Consider the following 27,930-nt stretch of genomic DNA (forward strand, 5'->3'; position numbering starts at 1 on the left):
AGGTGCTATTAAAGTGAAATTCATTATATTCTAAATTCCAACAGGACAAAAAACATAGTACTTCATTCAGAACAAAGAATACAGAGTGTACAAATCAAAATATGGGCACAATTAAAAAGTTTCTTTCCACTATATTTAAGCTAGAAAGTAAAGAAAGTAGGGGACCAAGATTTTACACTGAGATAATTTTTTTAAAATGTTAATAATTCGAGTTTGTCTTCATCTTGAAATTTGTTATAAATAAAATCTACCTTCCCTTTGATATTTTGCATGTCAAATAAAAGTGAGACCCAGTCAATATCTATGATTTATGTAAAGAATGACTAATCATAAGGACAAAATTGTGACCACTCTAAGAATAATTATTTTTAAAAATAATGTCTGCAAAGATTCAAGTAGTGTTGCCCTATTTCAGCAATAATAAGCAGAGTCAACAGTATTTGTAAAGGGCAACTTTTCTGAGATTTATAATTCAGCTTCAAATATTGAATGTTTTCCTAAGAATTTTAAAGAAAAGACTAATTCAAAGCTGATGCAAAATGCTTGCAAATTATAGCATTAAAATCTCTTCACATTTTCATGAGTGAACTATCAATGTTGAATTATGACCTCAAGCCACTAGGGCAAAACAAAAAGAACAAGTCTTGTCCTCTGACTGTGGAAACAGAAATCTAGGACTACCCAAATATTACACAGTAGCAAGGACAAAGAGTGATCTTTTAACTGGGTGAGATCTCATTGCCTATTTACAGAGGCTATTACAGCTTGGGGGGTGGGGTGAGCAGAGGAGATGAAAGGAATGAAGAGGGGAGATGAGGAAGGGAAGTGAGTAGAAGAGAGGAGAGGAGGAGATCTATTATCAAAAGTAACTGGGAATCTTCAGCTAAAATTCCACCCAGTATATCTTAAAGTAACTGCTTTCATTCAGAGTTTTCCAGAGTAAAAAAAACAATACCAGGGGCAGCCAGGTGGCACAGGGAGTAAGAGTGACAGCCCCAGCGTCAGGAGACCTGGGATCGGTTCTGACCTCAGATACTCTGCACCCACACAAAAATAACTGGCCATGTAACCTTGAGGAAGTTACTTAACCCCTATTGCTTAAAAAATGTTTTTTTAAAAAAAGGGGGCAGCTAGGTGGCGCAGTGATTAGAGCACCAGCCCTGGAGTCAGGAGGATCTGAGTTCGGATCTGGTCTCAGACACTTAACACAAAAAACTAGCCATGTGACCTTGGGCAAGTCACTTAACCCCAATTGCCCTCCAAAAAAAAATAACAATACCATAATCCTAAATAAAAAGAATGTTTTTATTAGTGATTCTCTGGTTATAAAGAATGGTTCATACCAAAATCTAAAAAAAAAACCAGAACAACAGTCATTAGAGAGACCACTTTTTTCTTTTGACCTACCCTCAGGAATTATTGTTGTTTTTACTTTTTCCTTCACATTCCAAAATATTTTTTAAAAACCCTCAGTTCTTATTCTCTCTCTCTCTCTCTCTCTCTCTCTCTCTCTCTCTCTCTCCCCCTCTCTGCCACCCCTCTCTCTCTTCCTCTCTCCCCTCCTTCTCTTTCTCCCCACTTTGGTGTCAATTTTTTTTTCAGGGTTTTAACTTACTACATATATTTGCTGTTCACATAAGGCAGAATTCCTTTCTGTTGGGAATGATTTTAGTTCTTGTTGCAACATACCATATAGAAAGAAACTATGCTTTGATGCCAGTTATTGCTGCAGTATTCATTAGGCTACTGATTTAATATGAAAGGCAAAAATACTGTGGTCAATGTCAAAACAATACCATTGTTTTCTTCAAAGAAAAAATGTTTTTCCTTAAAAAAAACCCCCAACAAAACCTATGTTCATGTTGCTTCTAGGGGTGGAGCCAAGGTGGTGGAATAGAGAAGCACTCTACCTCTCCTGATATTCCTCTAAAAATAATTTTAAAATAATGCCTCAAATAATTTTGGAATGGCAGAGTCAGTAAAAGGTCAGAGTGAAACATTCTTTGAGCCCAAGACAACTTAGGATATTGGAAAGAGAGATCCATGACACTAGGGTGAAGACTAACATGGAGTCCATGTGGATGAAATACCAGTGGTGGGACTAAGTGGTGGCAACAGAAGCACCAGCCACTTAGGGAGTTCTCAAGTAAGAGACAATAAGGGGGAGGTTACAAGGGTGGAGCCAACTTGGCAGAGTGAAGGCAGGAATTCACCTGAGCACTCTCAAATTGACCTCCAATCAAATAATGCCTCCAAATGAATTCTAGAGTGGCAGAATCAACAAAAAGATAGGGTGAAACAATTTTCTAGCCAAAGTCAACCTGGGGCTTGGCAGGAAAGGTCTGTCTCACTGGAGTGAGAGTAGAGTACAATCCAGCACATGCATGGTAGCACAAATCTCTTTGAAAAGCCAGCAACAGGCCTTGGGGGCAATTGAATTGGTGGGGAAGTGGTTTCTAGAGCTTACAGTTCACAGAAAGGTAAGGGAGTTAGACAAATGGTCAGAAGGAGATTACAGGAGACCCTTTGCTGGCATCGAGAGAATTCTATTGTGTCACCCATATGTAGTTCTTGGTTACAGTCCCAGGGTGAGAAGGAACAATAGCAGGAGCTTGGACCTTGTCACAGTTACAGGGCAGAAAAGAGTGCTTGTGGTTGCTTATAGACCATATAGACCATAGGTCAGGAAAGCAGTGACTACACCTCTCCTTATAGCACACAATCTTGGAAGAACCCCAGTGCTTGCTCTGAAAATAGTCTACAAAAACCTGAAGCTTGGAACAGTGCCCCCTCTACCATGGGACCAGAGTCCAACTTTAACATAAAGTGAAGAGTCAAAAAACCAATCAAACAAACAAAAAAACAAACCAACAAAACTGGATCATAGAAAATTAGTATGGTAAGAGGGGAGATCAAAACACAAATTCAAAGAAGACAATGAAATCAAAGTAGCTACATGTAAAGCCCCAAAGAGAAAGATAAACTGGTCTGAGGTCTTGGAAGAGCTCAAAAAGGATTAAAAAAAATCAAACAAGAGAGATAGAGGAAAAAATGGGGAAACAAATGAGAGTAATGTAAGAAAATCATGAAAAATATCAACAGTTTGGTTAAAGAGGCACAAAAAAATACTAAAGAAAATAACACCTTAAAAAATAGAATAGGCCAAATGACAAAAGAGGCACAAAAATTCACTGAAAAGAACTCCTTAAAAAGTAGAATTGGCTAAATGAAAAAAGAAGTACAAAAGTTCACTGAAGAAAATTGTTCCTTAAAAATTAGAAATGGGCAAATGGAAACTGACTTCATGACTTTAGAAACTTTAAGAAACAATAAAGTAAAATCAAAAGAATGAAAAAAATAGAAGACAATGTGAAATATCTCATTGGAAAAACAACTGACTTAGAAAATAGATTGTGGAGAGGTAATTTAAGAATTGTTAGACTACCTGTAAGCCATGAGCAAAAAGAAAAAGAGCCTAGACATAATATTTCAAGAAATTATCAAGGAAAACTGTCTTGATCTCCTAGAACCACAGAGTAAAATGGAAATTGAAAGAATCCACCAGTCACCTTCTGAAAGAGATCCCCAAATCAAAACTCCTAGAAATAGAGTAGTCAAATTCCAGAGCACCCAAGTCAAGAAGAAAATATTGCAAGTAGCCAAAAGAAAAAAATATTGTGGAGCTGCAATCAGGATAATATAAAATTTAGCAGCTTCTACATTAAGGAATCAGAGGACTTGGAATACAATATTCAGGAAGTCAAATGAGCTAGGATTAAAACCAAAAATCACCTACCCAGCAAAATTGACTATAATACGTCAAGGGAAAAAGATGAATATTTAGAATAATCAAGGATTTTCTTTCTTTGGTGATATAAACATGTACTTTAACTCATTCAACATAGAAATACATTTTTTTTGACAGCAGAGATTCTCAATATTGTCATTTTTGCATTGCATTCAATCTACACTTAGTATAAACAGATGAGTCAATTGGACAGTGAGACTATGTTCCATTGGTAGTGTTACAATATTAAGAGAGCTAGATAGCATATTGAGTATACCACTTTGTGTAATTTATATGAATTCATAAACAAGAACTGTACAAGATTTACAAGGAGGGATAGATTGCAATCTCTATCACTGAATGGATTGTCTACATAAACGAGACCAGAAATCTGTCAAAATATCTAATATTTAATCTTTATATACCTTCTTGAAGGTTGTTAAAACTTTTCAATGTTTGTGTGGAAACCTATTCACCAACTACATTATCCATATTCATGATTTACATTATTGATAACATGTTATCTTGTCCTACACTTTCCTGCTTTTAAATCATTCTACATGTCATTTCCTAGATTGATTTCCCAATTCCTATTCTCCCAACCATGTTATCTCTTGCAATTAAGAACTTTCAAGCATTCCTGATGAAAAGACCAGAACTGAATATAAAAATGTAACTTTCAAATCCAAGCCTTAAGAGAAAAATATGAAGTAAATATGAAAGAGAAGTCACAAGGGACTTGATATAGTTAAATTGTTTACATTCCTATATGGTGTAGCAGCAAGCACCCCAAGCGTCCTCAGGGTTTGCAGCTACCACAGGTTCTTGGATCTGCTTTGTTAAAGGAAAGCAAGTCAAAATGGGTTAACAAGCTTACTTTAATCAGTCAGATGTATATCATTTACCTAGTTCAGGGGAAAAAGATCAGCACCCCGAACTTCAGAACATACAGACAGAATTATCAAGACAGAAACATCAAGTAGACAGATTTCCAAACTGTCCAACCATTACATCCATACCCAGTCAACATCTGGGTTTCCACATTCTGGGTTTTTCAAAGCCGGGGGACTCTCAACAACGGCTGCCCAGAATTCAGATCAAATCACAGAACATTTCTCAAAGTGAGTCCCAAAACAAAGCTACACATCAGTGCTTATATAGCCTTCTCCTGGCTCAGAGAATGTAACAACCTTTTTGACCCACTGGCCAATCAAAAAGTATCTACTGAAAAACAAGCCTCCCTCCCCAGGCTTCTGGTGCACTTTAGCCTAGGGGCAGGGAAGATCTTTAAAATTTACATTCGCATTACATATGGGAAGATGATACTTGTAAATCCTAAGAACTTTATTATTATTAGGGCAGGTAGAAGAAGTATACATAGATAGAGGGCACAGGTGTGAGTTGACTATGATGGAATGATATTCAAAAAAATAAAATTAAGGGGTAAGAAACAAGGATGCACTAGAAGAACATAAAGGCAAGGTGGAACAGGGGTAAATGATCTCACATAAAAGAGGTAAGACAGGAAGAACTTTTATGATGGAGGGGAAGACTGGGGGGGTGTACCAGGCAATGTCTGAAACTTACTCTCATTGGAATTGTATCAAAGAGGTAATAATGAGGTGAGAATAGATATCTATCTTACCCTAGAGGAAAGTAGGAAGTGAACAGGATAAGAGAAGGGGAGTGGGACCAGTAGAAAGAAAGGTGGATTAATAAGGGAAATAGTGGTTAGAAGTAAAATAGACTTTTGAGAAGAAACAGGGTGAAGGGAAAAAGAAAGAAGGATAAACAGAGGGGAAAATGCAGTATGGAGGAAAAAATACAGTTAATGAGCTTACCCATAAAATGAAAGCAGATAGCAGAGTAAAAAATAAAAACCAGATAAAAAACCAAAATCCTACAATATGTTGTTTACAAGAAACACACTTGAAGCAGAGAGACACAAAAGGTAAAAATAAGGGGCTGGAGCAGAATCTATTATGCTTCAGATGAAATTTAAAAAAAAAGCAGGAATAGCAACCATGATCTCAGACAAAGCCAAAGTAAAAATAAATCTAATTAAAAGAACTAAGCAGTGAAACTATATTTTGCTAAAAGGTATGACAGACAATGAAACAATATTACTAAACATATATGCAGCAAATAGCATAGCTTCCAAATTCTTAAAAGAAAAGTTATATGAGTTACAGGAGGAAATAAAAAATAAAATATACTTAGTAGGAGGATTTCAACTTCCTTCTCTCAGAACAAAATACATTTAACCATAAAATAAATAAGAAAAGGAGTCAGGGAGATGAATAGAAAAGTTAGACACGATAGACATTTGGAGAAAATGGAATGGGAATAGAAAGGAATATATATTTTTCTCAGTGGCACATGACACCCACAAAAAATCTGATTATATATTATGGCATGAAAACCTCACAACCAAATTGAAATATGATATTCTGGAAGTCAAAAGAGCTGTGATTACAACCAATAATAACCTACCCAACAAAATTAAATATAACCTTTCAAGGGAAAAGGTTGATAGTTAATGAAAAATAGGACTTTCAAGAATTCCTGAGTTGGACCTGGTGGAGAGCCTCACCACTCTCTGTTTGCCCATTCGTCCATCCCCGTCCCGGTCCAGCTCCGGCTTCGTCATGACCACCACCACCACCACCTTCAAGGGCGTCGACCCCAATGGCAGGAATAGTTCCCGGGTATTGCGTCCTCCAGGTGGTGGGTCTAATTTTACTTTGGGCTTTGATGAGCCTACAGAACAACCAGCGAGAAAGAACAAAATGGCATCTAATATTTTTGGAACATCTGAAGCAAATCAACCTTCTTGGGCCAAGTCATCAGGGGCTCAGTCTAGTAGGGATAATTCTTAACCATCTGGACTCCAAAGAAGAAACTCTTCTAAAGCTGGTCCTGGAGAGTTTTTAGGTCCAAAGGGAGAAGGTGATATACACGAAAATGTGGAGGCAGACTTACTAGTTGACGTGGGACAGAATGAAGAGAAATCTGTGCCTGCTGCACCTGTTCCCAGTCCAGTTGCATTAGCACCAGCACCATCCAAAAGAAATCCACCTGGTGGCAAGTCCAGCTTAGTCCTTGGTTAAATATGACTTTTTTTCCTCCCCTCTATGCTTGTGAACTGCACAACTTGAGCCTGACTGTACATCTCTTTAAAATTTCTTTCATTAAAAAAGCACTTTATGTAAAAAAAAAAGAATTCCTGATGAGAAAACCAGAGCTGAATAGAAAATTTAATTTTCAAATACAAACCTCAAGAAAAACATAAAAAGTAAATATGAAAGAGAAATAATAAGGGATTCAGTAAGGTTAAACTGTTTATTTTTCTTTTCCCTTCTTTACTTCTTTCCTTTATGGCTGGAAAGAACTCCTGACATAATCCCATTGAATTCAGAAAATTTGGTAGCACTAGGAAAAGAAAAGTTGCAAAAATTAGACCATGATCTTGAAATGTTACTGTCCACATTTGTCAAGGAATCAGCAACTACAGGAAGACTTGAGGAGAGAGCAAGGATAGTTGGGTGAACAAAAAGAGCTAGTAGCATCTCTCAGTGAAATATGTAAGGAACTAAAAAATCAAGTGATACCAGTTTCTGAGAAAAGAACTTTACTTGAGCTGAAAACTAAAATTACTAAAACAAGAAGACATAGAGAGAAACTGTTGACCTCTTTGGGTGAGGTTCTAGACGAGCATTTTCCTCTCCCTGAAGAAAATGGAAGTAAGAAGAGAAAAAGAGAGTGTCAGCCAAATGCACGGCTAATGACAATGCATGAAATTTTAGAGCTTCTTATAAATAGCCTACTTCATTCTCCACATGATCCATATGTAAAAATTAATGACTCCTTTTGGCCATCTTATATTGAGCTGCTGCTGCATAGTGGAATTGTGCTTAGACATCAAGATGATCCAAGTCAAATATGATTAGAAGCATTTCATCAGTAAAAACAATATGCTTTCTTAGATTTGGTACTTAGAAACCTTGGCAAGGATCACAATGGAAGCTCATATATCCACTTGGATGAAGAACATTGTTTTCACACCAAAGTTTAATCTTTCATTTGTTGCTGATTTTCCAATTACATATTCCTTTCTCATTTAATCAGTGTTGGAATATTGTATGAGCACCTTTTCTTTTGCATTTTGTTTCAAGCTTAACTTGGATGCTTTAGCGAATTCTGATACATGTGATGAATTAGGCACTTTTGTCATATCAAGGCATTGAAGTTGTGTTGGTGCTGTAGTTTAACAGTTAATAGATTTTGAAAAAGTAAAATAAATTATTTTCATGTGTAACAACTTATATGTAGACTTATTGAAATTTAGAATATTAAAAACTAGATGATGCTATTATATAATGTATAAGAATGTATATTTAAATGCTAAATTATATTACATTGGAAATTTGAAAAATGGATAAATAAGAAAGAGGGATGCCTGGGGTGAAAGCCGAAGATAGGAAAAGGAGGAAAGTTATCTTACATGAAAAAGGCATGGAAGAACTTTTGTAGGTGAAAATGGTGGATGTTGGTTGGGCAATGCTTAAACCTCACTCACACCTAAAATGATTCAAAAAATGGGAAAAAACATAAATGTATATACTTGGTTATAGAAATCTATCTTACCTAAAGGGAAGTAGGAGGGGAAGGGGATAAGAAAAAAGGGAGTGGTGATAAGAGGACAGATAAAAGAAGGCAATGGTCAGAAGCAAAACAGATTTTAGAGGAGGGGAAGGATAAAAAGAGAGAGAGAAGGATAAACAGATAAAAATAGGATGGTGGAAAATGCATAGTTGGGAATTTTAATTCTGAATGTGAATAGAATTACCTCATCCATAAAATGAAAGCAAATAGCAGAATGGCTTAAAAAACAGAATCTAACAATATGTTGTTTATAAGAAAAAAAAGTGAAGTAGAGAGAGAAAAAAGAGTGCAAATAAGGGGATGGAGCAGAATCTATCATGCTTTAGCTGAAGAGAAAAAGACAGGTGCAAAAATCAATATCTCAGACAAAGCAAAAGTAAAAATAGACATAATTAAAAAGGATAAGCAGGGAAACTACATCTTGCTAAAAGGAATCATAGACAAAGAAGTAATATTATGCAACAAATGGTTTAACATCCAAGTCCTTAAAGTTAAAGTTCAGTCAATCAGGAGGAAATAGCAAAACTATACTAGTATGGAACCTCAACTTTCTCATCTCGGAGCTAGATAAATCTAACCATTAGATAAATAAGAAAGGCATCAAGGAGATGAAAAGAATCTTAGAAAAGTTAGATATGAGAGACCTCTGGGGAAAACTGAATGATAATAGAAAAGAGTATGCCATTTCCTCAGCTGTACATATCACCTTTACAAAAACTGATTATTTTTATGCCATTATTGTGGCATCAAAATCTCACAACAAAATGCAGAAAATTTCAGGCAACAAGGCAAAAAAAATTATATTAAGTAAAGGACCATGGAAGTACAGATTAAAAGCTAATTGGGAACTAATTATCTAATCCTAAAGAATGAGGAAAGTCAAAGAACAAATCAATGAAACAACCAATAATTTCATTAAAGAGAATGACAACAATGAGGCAACACTTCAAAATTTGTGAAATGCAACCAAAAGAATACATATGGAAAGATTTGTATTTCTAAATATTTCTCACTAAGAGAGAGAAAAAGCAGATCAGTGAATTAAGCATGAAACTAAAAAATAAACTTATAAAAAGAACAAATTAAAATCCCTAATTAAATATTAAAATGGAAATCCTGCAAATTAAAGTAGAAATTAATAAAATTGAGAGTAAAAGAATCTGTTCAACTAATAAATAAAACTAAGAGTTGGTTTTATGAAAAAAAATGGTTAAGCCATTGGTTAATTTGATTTAAAAAAGAAAAACAAATTGCTAATATCAAAAATGAAAAGGGATAAATGCAACACAAATGGAGATGAAATTAAGACAATTATCAGGAACTATTTTGCCCAATTATAGGCCAGTAAAACTGACAGTCTAAGTGAATAGGATGAATATTTACAAAAATGTTAACACAGTAGGAAACAATACTTAAATAACCTTGTCTTAGAAAATGAAATCGAATAAGCCATCATTAAGTTCCCTAAGACCAGATGGATTTACAACTGAATCCTACCCAATATTTAAAGCACAATTAATCCCAGTAATGTAGAAACTATTTGGAAAAATAGCTAAAGAAAGAGTCCTACTGAACTCCTTTTATGACACAAATATGGTTTTGAAATCTAAACCGGGGAGAGAAATACAGGCAAAACCCTATAAACAAATTTCCTTAATAAGGGTCTATGCAAAATTTTAAATACAATACTAACCAGGTGAATTAACAACATATGATAAAGATCATATATTATGACCAGGTGGGATTTATAGCAGGAATACAGGACTGGTTCAAAATAAGGAAAACTATCAGTGTAAATGACCACATCAATAACAACATCAATAGAAATCATATGATTATCTCAATAGATGCAGAAAAGGCCTTTGACAAAATACAACAAGGAAACAAAACTATCACTCTTTGAAGAAGATATCATGTTATACTTCAAGAACCCTAGAAAATCAATTAAAAACTACTTGGAAAAATGAACAACTTCAGCCAAATTGCAGGATACAAAATACATTCACACAAATCATCAGCATTTCAATATACTACTAACAAAACCCAGCAGCAAGAGATAGAAAGAGAAATTCCATTTAAAATAACTGCAGACAATTAAAAATACTAGGGATCTGACCTGCCAAGACAAATTCCAGGTTTATATGAACACAATTACAAATACTTTTCACATAAAGACAGATCTAAATAATTGGCAAAATATTAATTGTTCATGGGTAGGTCAAGACAATATAATAAAAATTACAATTATACCTAAGTTTATTTATTCAGTGCCATATTAATCCAATTAACAATTATTTTGTAGAGCTAGATAAAATAGTAACAAAATTCATATGGAAGAAAAAAAGGTAAAAAAAATATCAAGGGAATCAATTATTTTTTTTTATATATATTTTTAAGCAATCGGGGTTAAGTAACTTGCTCAAGGTTACACAGCCAGGTGTTTCTGGGTGGGTACTAAGTGTCTGAGCCCGGGATTCGATCTCCAGGTCTTCTCAACACTGGAGCCGGTGCTCTTACTTGCTGTGCTACCTGGCCACCCCAAATCAATTATTTTTTTTTAAAACTAAAGGTAGCCTAGCACTTCCAGATTTTAAACTATATTACAGCACAGTAATTATGAAAAAACTGGTACTGTCTGAGAAATAGAGTGGTGGATCAATGGATTAGTTGTAAAATATATAGTAAAAAAAAGTAATCTATTGTTTGACAAACCCCAAAACCCATGACTTGGGGGTAAGAGCACAACATTTTATAAAAACTGCTGGGAAAACTGGAAATCAGTTTGGCAGAAACTAGGCATAGACCTACATCTCATACTGCATACTAAGATAAAGTCAAAATGGATAAATGATTTTGACATAAAGGGTGATATCATAAGTAAATTAGGGGAGCATGAAATATGTACCTGTCAGATCTATGGATAAGAGAAGAGTTTATGACTAAATAAGAGATAGAGGGATTATGGGAAGTAATATAATTTTGATTATATGAAATTAAATAGCTTTTGCACAAACAAAACCAATGCAGCCAAAATTAGGACAAGAGTAAAATGGGGGAAAAAAAATTTGCAGCAAGTTTCTCTGTTGAAGTCCTCATTTCTCAAATATATAGGAAACTGAGTAGATTTATAAAAATAAAAGCCACTCCCCAGTTAATAAATTATCAAAAGATATGGACAGGCAGCTTTCAGAAGAAGAAATCATTACTGATTAGAGAAATGCAAACTAAAAAAACTCTTGAGATACCACCTAACATCTATTAGATTGGCTAACATGACAGAAAAAGAAAATGACAAATGCTAGAGAGGATGTGGAAAAATCAGGAAATTAACATCCTATTGATGGAGTTGTGAACTAGTCCAACCATTCTAGAAAACAATTGGAATGATGCAATAAGGACTTTTAAACTGTGCATACCTTTTGACCCAGAACTACCACTGCTAGGCTATGCATCCAAAAGACATAAAAGAAAATGGAAAAGGACTTATTTGTACAAAAATATTTATAGCAGACCTTTTTGTGGCAGCAAAGAATTGGAAATTGAGGAGATGCCCATCAATTGGAAATGGCTAAACAAGTTGTGACATGTGATTGTGCTATAAGAAATAACAAACGATGTTTTGCATGACTTCACATATGTACTCTGTCAAATTGCCTGCCTTCTCAAGTGAGTGGGTGGGGAAGAATGGAAAGAATTTAGAACACAAAAATTTAGAAATAAATGTAAAAAATTTGTTTTACATGTAATCGAGGGGAAAAAATGATGAGCAGGATGATTTCAGAAAAACCCAGTAAGACTTATATGAACTGATGCAAATAGAGTAAACAGAACCAGGAGAACATTGTACACAGTACAGCAATATTGTAAGGATGAACAACTGTGAAAGACTTAGCTATTCCGAACAAGACAATTCCCAAGGATCCATGATGAAAAATGCTGTTCTCCTCTAGAGAGAGAACTGATGAACTCTGAATGCAAATTGAGGCATACTTAAAAAAAAAACACTTTATTTTTATTGTTTTATTTGTGTTTTCCTTTGTAACATGGCTAATATGGAAATATTTTACATGACTTCACATGCATAATTGAAATCAAATTACTTGTCTTCTCAAAAAGGGGGGGCATAGGAAGAAGAGAATTTTAAACTCAAAAATTTTTAAATGATTGCTAAAATTTTTTACATGTAACTGGGAAATATTTAACTCAATAAATAAAAATAATTTAAAAATCTTTTGCCAGTACTCAAAATTCCTGAAGCAAAACAACAATAAATTTTTTTCCCCCTAGGATGAACAGGAATTCTAAAAACCTAATATTATTTCAAATCTTCAATGTTTAAGAGAAGCTGAAATTTAAGAGAATCATGGATTAAGGTTTTCTTCTGGCAGCTTTGCCAAATTTTTCATTTGGTATTGAAATTAAGAAATTTAGCTATTACACGTCTAGAAGTTTTTCTTTGGTGTCAATCTGTATTCAAAAGTTCTGGGCCATTTACTTGTATTATTTCTTCCCATGTTGTATGTATTCAGTTTTTGAAGGAAATTAAACTTAGATACCTTACCAATTTGTCTGCAAAACACAATCTTTTGGGAGATCTGTGATTTTTTTTTTTTTTGCTTTTTGGAGGGCAATTGGGGTTAAGTAACTTGCCCAAGGTTATATAGCTGGTCTTTTTTGTGTGGGTGTTAAGTGTCTGACGCTGGAACCAAACTTGGGTCCTCCTGACTTCAGGCCGGTGCTTTACTCACTGCGCAATCTAGCCACTCCAAGATCTATGATTTTAAAGTTAGCTCTGTATCCTATCATCAAATTTATTTGCTTTGGTTTATATAAGTTCAAGAGTTCTTTTAAAGTTTGTTGCTTTTTGCTTCCATATTTTTGTGTTACAAATTTGTCATTCTTTCTGAGTATCACCTTTGGAGAGATACTTCCTCATGTCTTCTTTTTCCTTCTTTTTTTCTTTTAGACTTTGCCTTTTTAAATTCTTCATTGAGAGTTCTGATTTTATTTCTTTTTGGAGGGGGGAAGGCAAGGCAATTGGGGTTAAGTGACTTGTCCAAGGTCACATGGCTAATAACTGCTAAGTGTCTGAGGGCAGATTTGAACTCCAGGTCCAGTGCTCTATTCATTGTGCCACCAAGCCACCCTGAGAGTTCTGATTTTTAACGAAATTTTAAAATTCACAATACATTTTTTTTGCCTTTTTGGAGGGCAATTGGGGTTAAGTAACTTGCCCAAGATTACATGGCTAGTTTTGTGTGTGTTTGTGCGTGTGTGTGTGTGTGTGTGTGTGTTAAGTGTTTGAGGTTGGAACCAAACTCAGGTCCTCCTGACTCCAGGGCCAGCACTTTACTCACTGCACCACCTAGCTGCCCCACAATACATTTCTTAAAAAAAATCATTTCTCCTTCAAAACATTTTGCAGCTCCTTGCTGTTATACCACAATCTTGGGGAAGCTTGCAATATTCTCATCTTCATCATAGGATTTTATTTTTTTCCCCAGAGTATGATATGTATATACTATGCTCTACTTTCTCTTTTCATTTTTACTAATATTTCCTTCTGTCTTCAATTCAGAGAAATCTGGGAAGACATATGAATTTATGGTGAGTGAAGTAAGCAAAACCAAGAGAACAATTTATACAATGACTATAGTATTGAAAAGGAAAACAGCTTTGAAAGAATTATGAATGCTGATCAATGCAATGAACAATCATAACTTCAATAGCCTCATGATGAAACATGCTTACCATCTCTTGGCAGAAAGACATAGACCAAAAATGTAGAATGAGAAAAATGTTTTTAGAGAGGACCAATGTATGAAATTGTTTTGCTTTATGCACAATATAGTATACAATTGTATTTTTCTATTCTTTGCATATGGAAATGTTCCTATCTGTTGATGTTTGTTAAGTTCATAATTTTAAAAGAAATAGTCTCATACTCTTATTAATTGCTTTAAAAAAACATTTCTTCAGTCCACATTAATTTGATGTGTTTATTTTGGTCAATTCCATATAATTGTAAAATTTAAATTATTTCTTAATAACATCCTTATGCAACTTTATACATGTAGCTAAGTCAAAGTCATGGTGTATTAATTTTCTTTGACTGGTTGTATGATTTCATTGGTGTAATAAAGATGTGTCAAACTTGCAGCTACCTCCCAGCAAGACTTGCAAGTATGATCAAAATCAGATAAAATGTAATTGGGAAATATCTAACAAAATAAATAAAAATACAATGCAACACAGCTAGTGTTAATTTCTGGAATTTTCTAAGTCAATATGTGCAGGAAGAGATACATTTTTATTTGAATTCAACACTACTGATATAAGGTAAAATACTTCCTCTACCAAGATAGATAAGTATCTCAATAATTTTAAATTTAGAGATTTTCCTGGGTCACTCAGAGTCTAAGTAGTTTTCTCAGAGTCACAAAACCAGTAGATATAGGAGATGGAACTTGTACCCAGCTGAAGTCTCAATGGATATAGAGTGCTGGGCTTGAAGTCAGGAAGACCTGAGTTCAAATCCAGCCTTAGACATCTACTGGCTATGTCACTTTGGGCAAATCACTTAACCTCTGTTTGCTAGGAGGCAGCTAGGTGGCTCAGTGGATAAAGAATTGGGCCTAGAATCAGGCAGATATGAGTTCAAAGTTGGCCACAGACACTTATTAGCTGGGAAAATCACTTAACATTTTTACCTTAATCCACTGGAGAAGGAAATGGCTAACCATTTCAATATTTTTGCCAGAAAATCCCACGGACAATATGGTCCATGAGGTCATGAAGAGTTAAACGTGACTGAACAACAGCAACAACAATTTTCCAAACTCACATACACTGGATTCAGTAATGGGAAAGATAAAAAAGAAGGCATTGGGCTTTTTTTTAAACACTTATTTGCTCCATCCCAGCATGTGCTTGGGGAAAAGCTCTTAATAAAACTTAATATGGATTCTTTTTAGGGTAGTCCCAAAAGGTATTCACATATATTCCTTCTAATAAAATTACCTTATAAAATAGAAAGTACTATATATCAAGTATAGGATAGCAATTTATCTCCTCCAACCAAAAGAAATACCTAAAATACAAAAGATTTATAAGTGAAAACTGACAAATACTTATGTAATGTGTTACTAGCCTCCATGAGCTAACATGAAGCCAGGAGCTTGAGGAAAATATAACAGGGGCCTGGCTAATAGTCCCTATGAGCAAATGCAGAGTGCTCAACTAATGTAATTTCCTTATGAATTTTGGAGCATGCTTAGTAGATATTCTATAACTGGCTCTGGTCACTTAACTATGTCATGAATAGAAACCTCTTTGATTGGTTCTGATTGCAAAGCAGAAAATGGAGGCTCATTCAAAAGGAACTAGTTGATCTTATCCTTTCTTTTTGAGAAGAAAAGAAATGTTTTAAATAGAAAGACCTTGGGCTCTTCCCATCTGAGGCCTAATATGTGGCCTTACCACTTGTTCTTTCATTTTAGGTGAAGAAGACTGGAGATGGATTGGAAATTATGAGTTTCAAGAGAGCAGGAGACTGGGTTACTGAAATCTGGGAATGGAGTACATGCTTGGGTTTATAGCCAGTTGGTCGAACTTTGAAGTCCCATAGAACAACCTTTAGGACTCAGATCAGCAGTAACAGAGATGAAGGGTTAGCCAGCAGTGATGCTGCATTTGAATATGAACTCAGTGGTACTGATGTCATATAGAAAATGCATTAAGCATGAGCCTACTCTCCCTAGAGACCCAAGTGATGCAGGAGAGAGAGCTCCTCTAAGGTGTGGGGGAGGGATATGTATACTTCTGTTCTTGCTATATCTTTGAAGTACGTATCCCTTTCTAAAAGCTGATTGGTGTTAATGGGATAAAAGAAACTGGGGAGCTAGTAGGGGAAGTGTATTGGAATGGGGGCTTAAGCTGAGACCATTAGAAAAAGACTGACCCCTTAGCAGAGTCTTTTTAAAGGGAGATGTGGCCAGCCTTTCTCTAGGTGAATAAGGTTAGAGTAGTCATTATACTTAAAACATGAAATGGCTTATTACTAAGTACTCACAGGATCCCATAAAGAGATATGCAAAACACATAGTCAGTCAATTAAAAATCATTTAAGCATTTACTATGTCCCAGGCACTGTGCTAAGTACTGGAGATACAAAGAAAAATAAAAGATAGTTTCTACCCTCAAGGAGGTCACCGTCTAATGGGGAAGACAACAAGCAAACAATTATATATATACAAAAGACATGTAGGACAAACGAAGGTAACCACAGAGGAAATACATTAAAGGGGACCAACAAAGGCTTCTTTGTAGGAGGTGGAACTTGAAGAAATCCAGGAAAGCCTCAGGGGGAGGTGGAGATAAGGACATCCAGTGAAAATACATGGATTTGGAGGCAAAGTCAAGATGGTGGAGTAGAAACAGGACCTCCACTTGGCTCTGGCACTCACCACCTCCAATCCATGTAAAAGGGGACTATTAACAAACTTTGGAGCTACAGAACCCACAAAATGACACAGATAATCTAACCTCCCACTGAGCACAGCCTGACAGGCCCACAGGAATAGGCCAGGGCAGCACTCTGTGAGCTGAGCCCAGCCCCACAAGAGCCAGAGGATTTAGCCCCAGGGCGGGCCTGACCAGCCACTGGCTGGAGGGACTCCAGATCACCAGCAGCTGTGGTGATCCAGAATTATCAACACATAGATGCTAAGGAAAAACTGAGAGGTCAGTGCAGTGTGGACTTTGGGACCCAGTTGTTTGGGAGCGCGTTGGCTTTTGCCCCAGGGTGATAAGTCGCTGAGGGCTGCCGTGCAGCCGCGCCCACGTGGCAGCTTCAGCTCCTGGCGTGCAGAGTGTAGGGGGACTAAGCGAGTCTGAGGGGTAATTGCTCTTGCTTTAACATGCTTGGATCTGGATTGCGGTCTAGGGTGGAGGTCCTAGGGTGTGTGACCAGCTTGCCAGAGCATGTGCAGGCTTTAGAGAGGGCACCCAACTAATACCTCTGACAGCTGAGAAAACCCCAGTGTTTGGTACGAAGCTCCCCTGTCTGGTAGCAGAATCCTACTGTGGCAAAAAGACCAAAAGTCAAGTAATTAAGTGGCAACATGACCAGGCAAAGGAAGCAAAGCAAACAGAAGAATCCAACCAACATTTGACAAAAAGGATCAAAGCATGGAACAGGAGGAAGACAGTGAAGTCAGAACTCCTGCACAAAAATCTTCAAAGGAAAATATGAGCTGGTTACAGGCCATAGAGGACCTTAAGAAGTAGATAAGAGAAGTGGGAGAAAAATTGGTAAGAGAAATGAGAACTATGCAAGAAAATTACAAAATGAGAGTCAACAGCCTGAGGAAAATAACACCTTAAAAAACAGACTAACTCAAATGGCAAAAGAGGCTCAAAAACTCAATGAGGAGAAGAATGCCTTAAAAAGCCAAATTTGCCAGATGGAAAAAGAATCTCAAAAGCTCACTGAGGAGAATCATTCCTTCAGAATTAGATTGGAGCAAATGGAAGCTAATGACTTTATGAGAAATCAAGATGCTGTTAAACAGACCCAAACACATGAAAGAATAGAAGGCAATGTGAAATATCTCAGGGGAAAAGCCACTGACTTAGAAAACAGATCCAGGAGAGATAATTTAAAAATTATTGGGCTACCTGAAATCCATGATCAAAGAAAGAACCCAGAAATTATCCTCCAAGAAATTCTCAAGGAAAACTGCCCTGATGTTTTAGAACCCGAGGGCAAAATAGAGGTTGAAAGAATCTACCAATTATTTCCTGAAAATGATCCCCAAAAAAGAAAACTCCTAGGAATTTTATATCCAGGTTCCAGAAATCCCAGATCAAGAAAACTATATTACAAGCAGTCAGGAAGAAACAATTTGGATGTTGTGGAAACACAATCAGGTTAACACAGCATCTGGCAGCTTCTGCACTGAGGGATTGAAGGGCTTGAAATATGATATTCCGGAAGGCAAAGGAGCTGGGATTGAAACCAAGAATCACCTACCCAGCAAAACTGAGTCTCATGTTTCAGGGGAAAATATGGTAATTCAGTGGATTAGAGGACTTTCAAGCATTCTTGATGAAAAAACCAGAGTTGAATAGAAAATTTGACATTTAGATACAAGAAGCAAGAGAAGCTTGAGAGGGTAAGCAGGGAAAAGAAATCATAAGGAACTTATCAAAGTTTAACTATTAATATTCCTATATGGAAAAATGATAATTGCAACTGCTGAAACTTTTCTCAGTATGAAAATAGTTGAAGGGAATATGTGTGTGTGTATGTATGTATGTATGTCTATATAGGACAGTATATGGGCATATGAATACATATGTGAATGTGTGTATATATGGTTACAGGTATACATAGATAGAGGGCACAGGACCAATTTAATAGGAAGGGATGATACTTAAAAGGTGATATTAAGAGGTGAGAGAGGAATATAATGAGAGGAAATGGGGAGAGACAGAATGGGGTAAACTATCTCAAATAGAAGAGGCAAGGGAAAATGGTTACAATGGAGGGGAAGAATAGGAAGGCAAAAGGGAATGGGTCAATCTTATTCTCATTTTATTTGGCTTGGGGAGGGAATGAAATACTCACTAAATAGGGTATATCACCCTACAGGAGAGTAGGGGGGAAGGGAATGAGAGGAGGGATGATGGAAGGGAGGGCAGGCTAGAGAGGAGGGAATTTGGAAGCACCCACTTTTGAAAAGGGACAGGATCAAAGTAGAGAATAGAACAAGTGGGAGGTGGGATAGGAGGGAGGGAAATATAGTCAGTCTTTTACAATATATCTACTATGTCAATGTTTTGCATTAGCTACACATGTACAAGCTATACTGAACTGCTTATCTTCCCAGTAAGGGTGGGTGTCAAGGGAGGAAGGGAATGAATCTGGAATTCAAAGTTTAAAAATCAAATGTTTAAATACACACACACACACACACACACACATATATACACACTATTATTAATACTATTTTACATGTAATTGGGAAATAAGATATACAGGCACTGGGGCATAGAGAGCTACCATACCCTACTGGAAAAGTCGAAGGGGGTATGGGAGAAGATGTGGGAGAGAGCAGATTGGAGGAGGGGATATCCTGTGGGACTGCTATTTTGGGGCAGTGGGAAAGGGTAGGGAAAAAACAGGAAGAAAATTTGCAACTCAAAATCTGGAGGAAATGAATGATGTAAATCAGAAATTAATAAAGCATTTGAAAAATGAAAAAAAAAAGAAAATTCATGGATCTGTGAGGTAGAGTATCTTGTGTGAGGAAGAGCAAATAGGCCAATGTCAGTAATGTAGCATATATGGAGAAGAGTAAAGTGTAAGAAGACTAGAAGAGTAGGAAGGATTTAGATTATAAAGGGCTTTGAAAGCCAAACAGGATTTTATATTTGATCTTGGAGGTAACAGGGAGTCACTGGAGTCTTTTGACTAGGGGCTAGTGATGTAGTTGGACATGTGCTTTAGGAAGATCACTTTGACAGCTCTGTATATGATAATTTGGAGTAGGGAAATACTTGAGGAAGGGAGACCAACATGCAACAGTCCAGGCATGTGATGGTGAGGACCTACACTACAGTGGTGCAATATCAGAGGAGAGAAAGTGGGGAGAGGAGTGTTTAAGAGATATGCAGGTGCTTGACAATGGATTGTAAGATTGACTCACTATGCCAAGTTCCCAACATGCCAATCCCATAGATCTGGGGGTGAGGATGTTTTTCTCTTTATTACCCTCATTAAATATAAATTATGGATCCTGTATTTAAAAAAACCTTTTTATTTCAACTCAATTTGTCTTTATCCCAGAATTGCCTAAACTTTTGGGCACTCAAACATTTAGCAAAGGGTCCCTTCCAAGTCACATTACTACCCTGGGGAAGGATCCTCTCTTCTCTTCCCTTAAAAATGTCAGCATCTATTAAGTTATATCCATACATATATAAAATCCTTGTTTCTAAACTTGAGTTTGCTAGTAACTAATTCTATTTGCTTTGGCCTTAGTTTTAGCTTCTATTATTTAGGTATGCTTTATTAATTTGTATTAACTCATAAAATTGAATTTTATGTTGTAGTTAAGTATTGGTATATCATGGGGTGGCTAGGTGGCACAGTGAATAGAGTACAAGCCCTGGAGTCAGGAGGACTTGAGTTCAAGTCCGGCCTCAGACACTTAACACTTAATAGCCATGTAACCTTGGGCAAGTAACTTAACCCCAATTGCCCTGCCTTCCCCCCTCCAAAAAGCAGGAAAAAAGTATAGGTACATCATGAGAAAAAAAATGTGTGATAAATATCAGAAAAAGAAAAGGAAAGAGAAGTCAACTTTCCAGAGCTGTTTGCTAGATAGTACTGGGAATACAATTCAGAGAACAGATCAGAAACTTTCTTTTCTTGGGTAAAAACCCAAGTATTATTTTGTTCTTAGATATGGAAAGCTCTTCAATGTGCTAAGATGTGAAATGATAAGAGGCATTTTGCTACAAGATAAGATACTATTATACTACAAAATCTATTGCAGGGAGAGAGAGAGAAAAGAAGAGGATAAAGGAGAAAAGAAGAGAGGAAGAAGATACTCCAACCTTTTCAAAGCAAGTAAGGGATGCCGCTAGGTGGCGCAATGACACTTAACACCTGCTAGCTGTGTGAATGTGGGCAAGTCACAAGCCCAATTGCCCAGACTACACCCTTACAAAAAGCAAAACAAAAAAAGCAAGTAAGGGAATTACAGAAGCCTGATGGATGCTTAGCTACTTTCAAGAGAAACTATATATATTGTCTTTTGGAGGGCAATTGGGGTTTAAGTAACTTGCCTAAGGTTACATGGCTAGTTTTTTTGTGTGGGTGTTAAGTGTCTGAGGCTGGAACTGAACTCTGGTCCTCCTGACTCCGGGGCCAGCGCTTTACTCACTGTGCCACCTAGCCGCCCCGAAACTATATTTTGAATGCTTAAGCAAATGCTATACTAAGATGCAAAGTCTATATTCATTTGGAAATAAAAGCAAAAAACACAAAAAGGGTAATGGAAGATTACACAAGAAAATACTCTTGGAAGGCTTCCACAGCAAAACAAAACAAAGACTAAAAATCAAATTTCACAGAAACATTTGTTCATGGTTTAGCTGAATTTGGAAAATGCCTGAGGACAAGTAAGACATAGTTTACCACCTTCTGTTGCCTATTGTCAGTACCCTACAGAAATGTGAAATAAGACTGCAATGTTGAATGAAGATATTCTTTCATTAATCTTTTGGTGTCGCAAAATAAAGTAATTTGAGCAGAAAAAAAATCTCAGAACAAATGGTTTCCTATCTGAAAACAAATTACTCAGCATTTCCTCTATATAATCTTCAGAGAAGTGCTACATCTATGCTTCCACATGTAATTCGCTGCAGAAGATCATTATTCTTTGACAAGATTTCCTTCCTTTGGAATTTTCTCTAAATTAAATGGCATTAGGAAGTTGTCTTTTAAAACCATGACCTGCTTTCTAAGCTTGATATCAACAATATAAACTTTCAACAATATTAAAAAAAATGCTAACAAACTAGGAAAAGAAATATTTTTCAGATATCTATATATAGCTTCTATAGGATAGTTCTAATTTAAATCTACAATGAATTGATTATGAGAATTATCTTTCCTTATCTTTTTGTAGCTTACCTAGATGTTTTACACTTACGTTTTTTTGTTGTTGTTGAAAAGATCATTTCTACTTTTAAATGCATTTAAAATACACATGGAACGAGCACTGAAAAGGGAATTGGGAGTCTTGATTTGATTTTTAGTCTGGCTTTGTCGCTAACACTGCATATCTATGGGTAAATTACATATATATATATATACAGCAAGAAGATTTGTAAAATACTTTACATACATAACTATCTCATTTGATCCTCACAATGAACCTGTGAGTTAGGTAGCATAGGTGTTAATTCATTTCACAGATGAGAAAACTGAGTCTCATAGACATTGAGTGATTTTTCTAAGGTCACATACAGTAACTAGGTAGTGACAGCAGCAAAATCTCTTTCTACTATGCTACACTGCTTTTCTTCAGAGCTTCAGTTTCTTCATTTGATTCAATTAAAAAATTATTTGGAACTTACTATATGTAGAGTACTTCAGATGTGTAAAATGAGAATACTGGATTAGATGCTCTTTAAGGTTTTGTTCAGTCTTGAAATTCTATAGATGGAGAATACAAAGGAATGATTTTTCCTGTATTTGCATGAAAGGAAACTTAACTCATGGCAATGACTATGCTTGGTAATTCTCATTATAACATCGTTCTTATTGAATCAGACATGAAAATGGAATGAATGAAATTGGTTTTTAATTATCTGTTGGATGATGAGCTGAAGTGGAACTTCTGAGAGGTAAACAGAAGGAAAATAAGGGCACAATAAAGCAATACTAGAGGAAATGTGACAATATCAACTGATAGACCCAACTAGCATCTGTTACCATTAGAGATCAGGGTCCATTTTGATTAAAAAACAAAACAAAACAAAATAACAATGAAACCAAAACAAATGAAACATTTGAAGGAAGAAGGGTGCAAAGGGTGGTCATCAATCCATGAGCATTTATTAAATGTCTATCTACTACACTGACCTAAGAGATACAAGTATAATGAAAAGAAGACTACCTGTAGATTTTGTGTGGAAAGGACTGTAGGTCATGTGTCAGTCTTCAATGTTATAAAAGAAAGTTACTAATGGAGTTCTACCTAGTACTAGATTCACATTTTAAGAAGCCTACAGAAAGGTAGTTTAGTAAAATAGAAAAACTGGTGTTTGAAGCACAATAGTCATATGAGATATTATAATTTGTTACGTGCTGTCTACTGACTCTACAATTGCATTTGGTTTATAGTCCACCTGAAACCTGAGCACGTTTCTCCAGTGCCCATGGCAAACATTATTAACACTGATATCCTATTCGCACACAATACCAAAAGCAACATAAGACAACCCTTGGAGTTTCAATAATGGTGGATTTACTGACACTGCTTATTTATTTAAAAAATCATCATCATCATCATCATTATTTTGAATAACTGAAAGGCAAAGGAAAACATCTCCACAAACCACCAGTTCCTATAATATGAAATAATCAATTTCACCTTTACTGGTGATAAGACATTAATGGCAAGGATGATTAGCAAAATACTTTGAGAAGGTAAATAGCATGGTTGGCAGTCCAAGTGTAGAATAGATTGAGCTAAAATTGTAGGATTAAAACAGAAAAATCCAGTTCTCTGAATTAGGAAAAAGAGACTAGCACATACTACAATTCTGGCATGATTCTACCTCTCAATGTGGTAAGAATATAAAATATGAGAATGAATAATGGTGTGGGGGGTGGTGGTGGTGGTAGCACTTGTTTTTAAGAATGCTGCTTTGTTTTATGAACAAATCTATTTGTTTTGGTTCTAACTTAATTCAAGTACATTTCTGCATATTTTACTGTGTAGTTTATAGACATCAAAGAAAATTGTCCCTTTTCATCATTATTTACACATAAAAATCATGCAATTTGTGGTATACTTAAGATTTACCTCATAAAAATGCTTGAATTTAATTTATTAATTGCTTATGATTTGAAGTCAAACAGGGCTGAGATGCAAATCGTATGTTGCCTTGAAATATTGTACTACAAGATCATGTGTTATTAATGAGATTTTGAACAATCTTATGAATACTTATTTACATGGTTAGAAGGCTTTATGAAAAATCCTGGAGCAAGTGACAGAAATGTAAAAGTAAAAGGTTTCTGCCTCTCTTAAAAAACAATAGTGGTGTTTGTTTCTTTGTTTTTAATTCTACTTCTTCCACTATTTTTCTGATATTGAAGAATTCCAGGAATCCATCAACCATCCCAATCTTTTCTTTCCACTCCACGTCTTTATTCTCAAGTACTGCTTTTAAAGCAGTAGCCATCTATTGTTTCTCTACCTCTCCATTCATGGAACAATTTAGAAATTAAAATTCTGATGTTATTATATCATGCCATGAATATATCAGATTAATTTTACTCAATTAGGTAAATTTAGAAAACAAAATGTATAGAATACATAAGGAATTTCCATGCTGAGGATATGGATGAGGCAAGAGGGGGAAAAGTTGTTGTATTTTGCTTAATTTAATAATTTCATGCAGTTTCTTGGAAAATTTGTGTGGGTGTATATCTGCTCTCTGTAAACTGCATATTCTATGTTTAGTTAAACACTAAACACCAAAGGAATAAGGATATATACAGAAAAATGAGGCGGAATTAAGCTTTAAAATTTTCCCCATGGTCTAATTTAGAACATGTATGTGAATAACAACAATGTTCTGGCAAATATACTTAGAGGAGGCAGTAAGACAAAAGTGAGTAGTGGGGACTGTCTTTAAAGACAGGAAGTCCTGGGTTCAAGTCCTATTACTGACACATGCTAGTTGTATTGGCAAATTACTTAACCCCTCAATGCTCTAGGCAACTCTAAGGTTATACATTACAGATGAGCTGCTAATCTGAACTGGTAGGGGGAGTTTCCACCCCTGAAGTTCTAGTCCATAGACGAAATCACAGATCTGGACCAATGCATTTCAGTAGAGAATACTGTATTTTCCTTTCTTGACAGATTACTAAACTAGTAGATCAGAGGAATGCTGTAGATATAGTTTATCTGTATTTAGTAAAATATTTGATACAATATTCATACTATTTCTGTGGACAATATGGAGAGATATGTACTTGATGACAATCTGATAGATGGAGTTAGAACTGAATTAATGACTGGACTCAAAGAATAGTTGTAAAGGTTCAATGTCCACATGGCAGGAGGCCTCCAGGTGACTTGTGCTTGACTTTATGTTGTTTTAACATTTTTATCAAGGGTTTAGATTAAGGCATCTATGGCATGCATGCTCATCAAATCTGGAGATGACACAAAGCTGAAAGGGATAGTGAACATACTGGATAACAGAATTAGGATACTAAAAGATCAAACTGACATGTTGTCATTGGGTAGAATCTAATAAAATGAAATTTAATAGGTTTAAATGTCAGTTATGGAGAGGCAGTGTGGCAGAATGGACAAAGAGCTGACCTTGGAATTAGGAAAGCCTGTGTTCACATTCCATCTCTGATACCTACTGGCTTGTGACCTGGGCAACTCTATTCAGACTACACATTTTTTGCCCTGGAGGAATTAAGCCTTTCAGTTCTGGAACTATCCAAGTTGCCCTGACTAGAAAGTACCTCTCATGGCTCACTATAACAGCTTTATATATGTTGCACTTTAACATCCTAATCATCTTTTCTTACTCTTTGCCCTTTTACTGTGTTAGCTACTCTGCTTCCAACTTCTACCTTTTCAGCTCTGGAACCATAACAAGTAAGGCAATTAATAAGCATTTATAAAGTGCCTACTGTGTATCAGGCATTGTGCTAAGTGTCAAGGATATATAGAAAGGCAAAAGACAGTCTATATTCTCAATAAGCTCAGTCTGGCAATACTATAATGGCAATCTGAAAAAAAACCACATGTAGCTATTCAGCTGTAGCACAGTACAACATCCCTGAGCCTTTTCAAACCAACACATCCTTCCCTATCATTCCCTTATGTGTTATCTGTCTCATTAGAATGTAAATACCTTGAGGACGGAAACCATCTTTTTGTTTTGTTTTGTTTTGTATGCTCAGTGCTCGGCATAGTTCCTTGCACAAAGTAAACATCAATAAATGCTTTTACTTTTGCTTTTTTATTCAAGAGTTGTAGATCTGGATTGGTGGAGGGAGTTTCCTTACTTTGAGTTCTCTACACCAATTAGAACGCAAGTATGAAAACATGTACTCATTAGCCAACTCACTAAGGAAAGTATTACATATGAATTGAACAGTCCATTTAAAAAGTACAGTAAAAAAAGTACAGAATGGGGAAAGTATGATTAGTAGAAGTTGCTATTAAAAAGATCTGGGGGATTTAGGAACGGTGAATCCAATTAATGCTAACAGCAAGATGTAGAAGGTAAAAAAAAAAAAAAGAATATTGGGCTATACTGATAGGCAGAGCTTCCAGAAATAAGGATGTGATAGTCCCTCTGTTCTCTGCCTTCATCAGATCACAGTTGGGAGTATTATATTTTATTCTAGGTATCACAAGGCTAGAATGACATTAATAAGTTGGAGAGTGTCTAGAGCAGGGCAAATTCAATGGTGAAGGTTAATAAGTCTATGTCATATGAGGACTGGTTGAAGGAACTGAGGATGTTTAGCATAGAGAAGAGAAGACTCAGGGGAGACAATGATGGCTGTTTTCAAGTATATTGAGGGCTATACTGTGGAAGAGAGATTAGATTTGGAGGCTGAATGATCAGGTCAGTATGTTGTAATGAGAAATTTCTTTGGAGATTGGGTCGAACTAGATAGCTAAAGTCCCTTCCAACTTGGAAATCCGGTGATTACGTATATGCAAAATCAGTATTCACAACTTTATTTTTTTCTACCAAGAATTTGTAAAAAATAACATTCTTACACTTGTAAATAACTTTATAATTTATAAATCACCATCACATATGTTATCTCATTTGAGTCTGTGAGGTAATGTAGGGCAGATATTATTATTCCCATTTTACAGTTGAAGAAACTACAGCTAAGATGGTTTAAGTAAAATACGAAGAGTAACTGACTAAATAGCAGACAGTAGTAGATTACAGTTCTGTGACTTCTGTTCTAGCATTCTTTCATCTATATCACTGTCCCTTAAGTATATCACACTGCCTTTCAATGTACAACAAACCTGTAGGAAAAAAAAAAGAAATACCCATAAAGTAATTCTCTTAACCAAATCCAAATCCCTTTTCAGTTCTCATCCTTCTTGGCATCTTTGCTGTGGTCAACATTGTTGATCACCATCTTTTTTCTGTGCACTTTTGCCTCCCTTGGTTTCTATAACACTACATTATCTTGCCTTTCTAACCTTTCCTTTTCTGTAGTCTATTTTCGGTATCATGTCTTCCTATTTAAATTCCCTTAATGTAGTGGGTGACCCAAAGGTTTTGTCTTTTATTCTTTCTTCCATCATATTTCTTTTTAAAAATTTTTGGTCTTTATTAATTTGTTTCTTCCATCATATTTCATTCATTCCTGTAGGTGCTAATAATTACCTCTGTGGAGATGACATAACTTCATATTTATTGTTTCATTCAATATTTAACAAATATTTATTAATAAAATCTTCATATATACAATTTTTTAAGATATTGGGTAGATACAAAGATTATATAAGTCAGACCCTTGCTCACATGGAATTTGAAGCTTAGGAAGGATATAAGATACTAGCACGAGCCATTATAACATTCACTTAAACTATCTATTTCAACATCCTTACTGTATAATCAGCTGGCACCTAAAATTTAACATATTGTTGTTAGTGGCACCATTC

General features: G+C 35.7%; 1 protein-coding gene and 2 pseudogenes across 11 annotated transcripts in view; 2 read left to right on the plus strand and 1 right to left on the minus strand.

Annotated features, from left to right (window-relative positions):
* Nucleotides 1-27,930, minus strand: part of CEP112 (centrosomal protein 112) — a 555,671-nt gene that overhangs the window by 77,059 nt on the left and 450,682 nt on the right. The window lies entirely within an intron of this gene.
* LOC138152297 (jupiter microtubule associated homolog 1 pseudogene) lies at nucleotides 6,362-7,010 on the plus strand (annotated as a pseudogene).
* LOC138152730 (centromere protein K pseudogene) lies at nucleotides 7,166-7,754 on the plus strand (annotated as a pseudogene).

Source organism: Petaurus breviceps, unplaced genomic scaffold (assembly GCF_028583685.1).
Source record: "Petaurus breviceps papuanus isolate PSGF00001 unplaced genomic scaffold, PetGlider_PUasm1.0 90925, whole genome shotgun sequence".
Classification (NCBI taxonomy): Eukaryota; Metazoa; Chordata; class Mammalia; order Diprotodontia; family Petauridae; genus Petaurus; species Petaurus breviceps.